Below are 9,180 nucleotides of genomic sequence, written 5' to 3'. Positions count from 1 at the left end.
ATTTACTTATCCCCAAATTTGACATCTTTTTCCTGCCAAACTTTGGGGCAGCTAACTTTGAACACAACATTAGCGGAGTCGCTAATTTACCGTAAATTTTGTGGTATTTCTTTAACACAAGTCACGTGGTGGGCAATTACTGCTTCACATTGAAGTTATTAATACCGGGCTGGACTAAAAGAAACTGTGTACCACACTACCATCTTGTGGCCAGAGTTATGCACTACAGTATTCTGCAAGTACACACTAACAAATCTAGGATCATGTAAATTTGCAAAAAAAAAAAAAAAAAAAAAACCTAAGTGTGGGTGGTCAAGTTAAAAAGGATTTTTTTGTCAGTGGTCATCGGGAAAATGTCAAAGAAGAATATTTGATTAATTGGAAAACACTAAAATTACAGTCTGTGTTGCAGATACAAACCAGATCTTAATTCAACCAGAATTGTTATTGTTAATATTTAAAATAAAAGAATAAACAAACAGAACCTACGGACAAACAGAATACTAAAGCAGGGAAAACTTTAACAATTTTGCAAAACAATTTTAAAAAAAAAAGGTTAAATGACTGATTAGACTTCTTCTACATATTCAAAAAGACCAGAGAAAGCAAGATGGCAGATTTTAAAAGAACTGTCTTACTCATGTACCTTTGCCATAAAGACATTTTCATTTAAAAAGAAAAACAATACAATATATGTAGTAATGGTGCTGTTTTATTTACCTTCATCACAGGTACATGCACTTCCATCCTGTAGAGAGGAATGACAGCTGCAGAAGGATGTTCCCGTGCTTCTCTCAACGAGCAGCAGGTGATGCTAAAGAGCTTATCCTGAAAATATTTTTGCACTTTACCTCTGACAATTTCAGTTTGAGCACACTGTGGGTGAATACACAAAGCTGACAGAGTGTTAGTCATGCAAAGACGCACAGGAGTAGAGGGAGATTATACTGTTTACATTACTTAATTAAAGAAGTGTAGAAATTATGAGAACAGGTTGCACTGAAAGCAAAGAAGAGATGAAGTATCACCTCACCTGCACAATAGATGCATGATGAAAACAAAGCATTTGGGTAAAAATAGTATTGTTGTGACAGCATAACATTGAAAAAATACATGACAGGCTAATTACTACTTAAATAAATTCTGGGAATATTAAAAAAAAACAAACAAATAAAGCAAACAATACGTGAATAAATACAACAGTCTAACAGTCTTTGCACACATTGCATCAGCCTAAACTCCCAGGATTCCTTGATGATGCAAGATGAAAGTTTAGCTAAAATGCAGAGTTTTAAGCAGTTTGGTTGGACTGTTTAATCAGTGTCAGCTTCTTTTTTCTACATTCTCTCATTATATAGTTTCTCATGTCAGATTAAAGCATTGCTCTAATTATATTTTCTTCAAAAGTGCTTGGAAAGGAAGCAGAGCTCAGAGAGAGACATGCTTCGAATGCTTCATAGAGCTACATCAGCCCTGCACAATTATATCTGAAGTATTAGCCTGTATTACGGTATATAAAACTGAAACACTTTATGTAAATTGGATTCTTAGATTTAAAAGAGCACCAACTGTGATGAGAAGAAGTGAGTTTCCTTCATGTTCCAGATGTATTTGAAAGCTTTCATGCTGTTTGAGTTGAGTTGATGTCCTCATTAGTGTTAATGAGAATTTGGTGTCCCCATGTAACCTCTTACATTGGCACCTAGCACTGGAATTAAGAAAATAAAAGGTTAGTGTTTGTGAGAAATGTGTTTTCATTTCACTCCAGAGCACTTTCAGGAAATTGTGTCATTCTTCCAAAATAAAGCACAAGTTAACTTTGGAGGAAAGCGGTCGACTATCAGTTGTCTCCTGTTTGTGTAACCTGATGGCTGTGAATGCTAAAAGGACGAGTGATACTCTTTCTGAATTATGCATTCCTCTCAGGTTAACTGTGCATATCCTGTGTCCTTCATTCAACACATTTCAGTGGACAGATCAGTCATGAATGCTTCTTTATTTTGTATTCTCTGACTGTTCGGGGGATGAAATGTTAAAGATTGTTTGGATTAAAGATTCACATCTTTGAGCCACTGCTGATTTTTTTTATATTGTCTGTGTGATGTTTGGTAAACATGAGTGTGTGCCGTGTTTACAGGAGTGTATGAAAGGCCTCTGCCATTCATTGCACCAGAATCACTAAGATTGTCTCCCATGAGAGCCTTTTTGCACAGCCTGTCAATTCCTGTGTCGCTGATAGAGGCCCCCCTCAGGCTGCAAAGAAAGTGGAACCCTGTCGAGTGTGGTGACCTGTGTCCTCTCCCTCCTGTAGGCGCAGCACCCGGTGATACAATTGCACCGCGATGGAAATTCAATCAAGAGATGGACTCGAGTGAGTAGCAGCCACTCTCCTGTCTCCCTCCTGCTGGCCGGCTAATCGATCATTCAACTAAAGAGGAACTTTGAACACAGCTGGATTAAAAAGCTCTTGGAGCTGGTTTGAAGAGAAAGACTTCAGCTTCAGTTCTTCCAAATGTAAGTGTTGTTTATTTCTCTTTTTATGGTTAGATGTGTGAACCTGCCTTCAAAGCAGTGTGTGCTGAGACATATCCATTACCAGGCTGCTCATCAGTGAGGACCGTGGGCTGTGACAGTGACGAATATGGCTAGTTTTATTGCTAAGTTACCACCAACACTGCACATCAAATTAAAGCATGTTGGTGAAAAATATTGCTGACCTTGACTATGCTTTGAAACATTATGCTTTTGTACACTCTGACAATGCCAGAAAAATACAATCGTATAATGGAATACGTAAGCTATGCATCAAAATATGTACTACTCAAACTGATTTCCATAGACAGACACATCAGACACATTTTTAGCACAAACAAATCAGCTAAAAGGAAATGCTGTTAACTTGTTCGATAAGCAAAAAGAAGCTAATGCAGAAATGCAATAACCTGCAGTTCCTTAAGTGTCCTCCAGATGCTGACAGCAAAAGCCATCTAGTCCCCATTGTGTCCCATGTTAAAAAACATTTTTTACAGCAGAATTATATATTTTTACACCAGAGCATGGTTAGGAAAAGCTTTTGAGTACATGGTTGTACAGTATGATTTATCACTGTGTATTTTTTTTTGTTTTTATTAACTACATCACTGAGAGGTATTGTTAAAAATTATATCATCCCAAACCTTAAGGCATTAAAAAATAGTAGTTTGACCAACACCCACATCTAAGGATGGTTACTTAAGGAAATGTGCCAAACTGAAACACTCTGGAGGAAGAGAGCTTAACTTCTTAAAACCTGAACTTTTGTCTAGTGTGCAATTTTTAGCTCACCTTGCTATTTGGGATAAGTAAGACCTAATAATTGTAATAACTGGACTTGGTCTTTGTACTGGAAGCTTGATTATTTGTGTTTTGAGTTCTCTATTAGTTGTTTGTTAGTAGTGTCAATTTACTTAGATACGTTTTTTTGTTTTGTTTTGTTTTTTTTTGCTAAAATGGGTGTAATGTTGTGATTTCACCAAAAGATGACATGGGAAGTGTCCCTAAATGTGGCTAAGAGGTAAAGCAAAGTTTAATAAAATGAAGTATCATGGGTCTGAGAGGCAGAAATGTAATGTCCACATTTGTGGATGCTGAGTCTTAAGAGGTTAATGTCCTAAAGTGTAAAAGCATGTGATGATATTGGAACTTAAATAATACAACTTTAATAGCAATCTCTGCATTTCTATTTAAAACTGTGAATCCATATCCTTTGAACCTGCAAAGCCTGACCCATCAAAACATAGACAGAAAGTACTGATTCTTTTGTAACTAAGGTGTTTATAAGTCCTTTTAACAAAATCCACAAAAAATGCAGCAATATGCTTTCGTTTATGATATATTTTTGTATTTCATTTGATTAACTGGGCAGTTTTGGCAACTTTTTAGTAAAGTTTTTTGTAAATATAAATTCTTTCAATGCAGGAAAACTTTAAAAACAATTGACAATTTATATGTTATGGTTACCCTAACTTCTTGAAAAATATTTTCCTGGAAAAAAAAATTGTGGATGATTTCATTTTGAAAAGGGCCAAAATTCTTCAGCTGCCTGTGGTAGAAAGATAAGCCTCAAGAGGCAGGATTATTTCTTATTTTTATTTTTTTACATTTTATTTAAACAGGTTTTTTAGGAAACTCTTATGCTGATGAAATAGATCTTTGAAACTCATGTATCAAGTATGATAGCGTTAAGTACTGATCAAATGACTTCCACCTGACTTTTATACTCAAGAGTTAAAGCATCCCTCACTTTTCTGGACTTGGGACAACTTTATCTGTTTTGGCTTCATTTTCATGTTGCTAAACAGAAGCCAGTAGAATTTGAAATAAAAAATCTCTTACAATCCAAGAAGCCTTGACCACACAATGAACTGCACCGAGGTGAATTAGAGAAAAGCTTTTAAAATTTAAAAAACAGCCTGTTAAATTTTGCAATGTTTTATGTAAGAGTTTTCTTCCACCTCCGGTTCGACAAAAACACTTCTAAACGAATACAGCTTCTCTGTCAGACCAGCATTTGTTTGTTTTGTTTGTGTCTGAGTGTTTTGTGATTTTTGTTTGAGGAGGAGTGACAGAGTCCACTAAATTAACACTGATGCAGAATCCCCTTCGTGCCAAATCGGTCTGGTTGGTATTTTGATGAAAGTTTTGATGAACGAGCATAAATGCCAGCGTAATTTTTGTTGAGTCGTGAGTCAGTAACTTGTAATTGTAGGCTTTTGTTCTCTATAATCTCACACTGAGGGAAAGACAATGAGCAATCATCTGTCCAACGTGAATGACTTTAATAGGGGGAGACAGTCTGGCAGGAACACATGATTAGCAGTGTATGTGAGCCAATCATGTCATATTCCAGCACTGTGAACTGCTGATGAATTTGAATGACAGTGTATCCATGGAGACTATAACCAATGGGTGTGCTCACAGTAATAAACTCTCATTTGGTTTGAAAAGAAGCAGCATGTTTGTCAAACGGGCCGTGCAGCAGTCCCAGATTGACATTTGTCAGATCCCTCGGTCTGCCTCACAGCATGCATCCAGGAATTCTTTTACATAAATAATGAAAGCCGGAGTGTTGCATGAACATTACAGTGTGTGAGGCTCAGGGGCAGTGAATCATTGTTTCAGCAAGCTGGCTGGCATATGGCTTATTTGCATTCAGACTCTGTTGTAGCAGCAACAGGCAAGAGATATTACAGTTTATATATGTGCAAATCTCTGCAGTGGAAACCAGATTAGTCAAGTTGGCTTAAAACCTTCACCTTGTTGATGTTGTGTTCGAGTGTGTTTCAGTGTACGCTCTCCAAGGCAAGAAGACACAGACTCCCTCTTCCTCTTTCATTTGATTGAGTAACATCGTTGAATTCAGGACGCAGGATGCAGAAAGAGATGCATCTCACACAACCCAGGCAGGTTGTTACACCAGGAACGAAAATGAGTGTCTCTTGTATTTCAAACCTGCAATTATCAAACTACTGACAGCTCATAACAACCCAAGCACTTTGATCATTTAGCACTTAAACACTTATTTGGTTAAAAATCTTCATTTAAACCAGCTGCAGAAGCACATTTAGGGATATAGGAGTCCAACAAAGTCAGAAATAAGGTTCAAATTGCAACATTATGATTTTTTGAACAGCTTTGACTTGTCTTTTGAGTTTTAAACAGGGAATTTAAACAAATTTATATTCCTGGCATCACTGGTAAGATATAAGAAAGGCAAATATCTGTCCCCTTGGTACTTTGATAGAGTTATTAAAATATCTGAGGCACTCTGAGATTGAAAATTAGCACCTTCCACTCTCCAAATGTTGTTAACAACCCATTCAGGTGTTTTAAAAAGTGAGGTTTGGTGCCATTCTGGATTTTCTCATCATCACAAAATAGGGTAACACTTTATATCAGTTGAGCATTAGTTGACTCTTAACTCATCATCTGTAAAGCATTTTTCATACATTAACACTACCTTCATTAATCATGATTTGCTCTGTCCGATGAGAATTCCAGCTCCTTTAAGAGAGCTGGCTCCTTTGGCTCACTTTAAAGAGACGGCTCTTCTGGCTCCCAAGCAGCTCTTTAAATGTTTTCATTGCTTACATTAATTTATTCCCAACAGTAACGTTAAATGGTATGCAAAATTAATTTTTAATGATAGAAAAAAGGAATTTTCTTTAGTTTTTTAATATTTTAATATGTTGCCTTTATTTACTCACTCTACAGGGTGCTAAAAAATGATTATAAAATGCAAAAAAGAACGTTTAACTATTTACAATTTAACTTTAAGCTTTTTTCTACAAAACAGTGTAAGTGAAACAACACAGTACCAGTGGCTCGATAAGCGATTTTAATCTTGCAGACTTTACTCCTTTTCCTGTTGTCACTCATTTTCCTAACTTTACCGTTACAGTGCATTTGTGTTGTCTCCTTCTCTCTCCCTGACCCCTCCCTCCTGTTCTTCTGTTTGTGTGTAACTGCCGCCCCTCCCCATCTGCTCAGCGCAGAGAAGTGAGGGGAATTTGTCTCTTTCAGCTCCCAAGTTACTTTAATGCCTTTATTACCACAATGTAAAATGATTTAAGGTTGTTATTTATTTTATCACTCTAGCCTATTATTTAACCCATTCAGTCATTGTTTCCAAGCAAAAAAAAAACAAAAACAAAAAAATAAATAAATAAAAAACTAAAAAAATCGAATTGGCTCCAATCACAAGTGGCTTAAAAAAAAAAAAAAAGTCCGGGAGCTGAAAAAAAAAACGAATGGGCTCCAAATCAGGAGCCGGCTCCTCTCATTCACTTAGAAGTGGCGGTTCATTCACGACCGACACATCACTAGTAATTAGGTGTTCATTAATCCTGATGAAATGATAGAATCACAATCTGTAAATGGTAAATAAATGGTTCATAATGACCATAATAGCTCATTTTATTGAATCAAGTAATTATTGAATCTTTTGTTTGTTAAGTACGAATGAAGAGTTGGTTAACGCATTACAGAAAAAGAAAAACATTTGTTACTATGTTTGTACATGATGCACAAACAATGCTTTACAGATGATGAATTAAGTGTTAACTAATGCTTAACTAATGCTAAACAGGGTGTCGTTAATATAAAGTGTTACCAAAAATAGTGACTCCACACATGGATGGCTGTTGACCACATATATGTCTCTGAATCCTAAACTGATCCTCACCCACCACCACCTCCTCAGTCCTACCTCCATTTTACAGCAAACCCCGCTCCTCTGACTATCTGTGAAGTGTTTATTGGGTTACAGAGAGCGACTCTTAGAAATATGGAGTGTATATGGCAGACCTTGAGCTGCCTTCAGATTGGGACATGATTGCTGCGACGCCTCAGGGGCTGCCAGAGGAGCTAACAGTGTTTCCCTAACATGGATGTGAACAGAAAAATGTAGAATATACATAAAATATGTAGAATACAGTTTCCCCAGTCAGAATTATACAACCACAAAGACCAAAACTGACGTGAATGGATTTGTTTTTTCTTTTCCTTATTCTGCTTTTTTATGACGGTCATTACACAAAGTTTTGAGACAGATAAAACACTTTTTTGGGTTGTAAAATATATGGCTTATTGGAAAGTAATATATGGATCAAAAAGGGAACTTTGGGCCCTTAATCCACCAAATAGATGTTGCAGTAACTATATTTGACCACAAGATGGCTGATAAGAACACAGAAAAAAAACCCAGACAGACGTATGCTGTCAACTGGCTCTTTGAAGTTCACCGCTGAGTGTCACTTTTGTCTCCTGGAAAAACAAAGAATACATAATATTTCCATAACTGTAGCACAAAATGAGCCAGAATGACCAATCAAAATGAGCCATGTAGTCCATTCCAATTTGATACCTCTGGTCTCTGAACCAAATTGTGATAATTAGTTCATCTTTTGCCCTTATGCATCTTTTTGCTGCTGCTCGAGCTCTGTGTTGCCTAATCCCCGAGCAGCTTGGAGCTCCTGTTTAACTAAAGCTATGAATGACTCAACCCCAGCACTTAATAATCATACCCTGCTCCTAAAAACAACATGAATTAAACATGTAATAATGCTCCTTAGCAAATCTTCTGACTCCATTATTAATCTCTCATGAGCTAAAATCATATCAGCGCTGTTATGTTTCTACTTAAGTTCTCGCTGATGTGACTCATGATTTAGTATGCTTACACCGCAAGACACTCTCACTGCAGCAAGATTAATTAAGCATGATGCATTTTGCATAATAGGCACTTGTGTTTAGTAAACAATTTCAGTTTACATAAATCACTACGGGCACTCCTGTAATTGACGCATGGAGAGAAATCTGTCTTGTGGGTATTTTTTTTATTTTGGCTCAACAGCTGCAGAGCACAACAGAAGCTTTTCCACAGCATCTCTGCTTTTATGTGTTTAAGTGTCTATTACACACTTGTATAACTCGATTTAGAGCTACATTAAATTATACTGTTTCATGACTGCCCTATTAATTAGGGAGCAGAAGTGTTGTGTATCAGCTGTAATGCATTCATGCAGCTCAGCCTGGTATTTGAATGTATCTCAGGTTTAACACAGTTAAATCAAATGTTTACAGTCTCTGATTTTAGACAGCACAATCTAGCTCCTCTGCTGGAGTTTGCATTTGCAAGCTTTGTGTGTTCACATCAAGCCATATGTGAAATAACATGTTTTTAACTGCAGCACATCTCTAGTAAGACTTATGGAAAATGTCAGCTTTCGACTTTGTCAGCGTGAAGATCTGTATTTGGATACCAACATCACTCTGAGAGCGTCATGCCAAATAAAATTCATCTTGTAGCTCTTGCCAACAATTTTCAGAGGCAGAATTCAAGAGTCCCAGACTGTTGCTTCTTTAATACAAGCCTGGGTCAGCATACTAAGTCAGAGCATGACTAGTAAAGTAGTCTTCATCCTGAAGCCAAAGAGGAGCTGAATATTTACTCTGAACCAAGCGAGGAGGATGAGCTGCTCGGCCTTGGAAGAGACAGCAGCGGAGAAATGTCCAGAATGAAATGGAACAACGGTGTGTAAATAGACTTTTGACTGATGAGTGTGAAAGGCTCGACATGGACAAGACGGTGATGATGATGGATAAGATGTTAACACTGACAAAGAAGACTAACTTTATCAT

Source organism: Halichoeres trimaculatus, unplaced genomic scaffold (assembly GCF_033239565.1).
Source record: "Halichoeres trimaculatus isolate MK-OKI-2021-1 unplaced genomic scaffold, fHalTri1.1 fHalTri1_scaffold_19, whole genome shotgun sequence".
Taxonomy (NCBI): domain Eukaryota; kingdom Metazoa; phylum Chordata; class Actinopteri; order Labriformes; family Labridae; genus Halichoeres; species Halichoeres trimaculatus.
Note: the sequence above shows the minus strand (reverse complement) of the source record.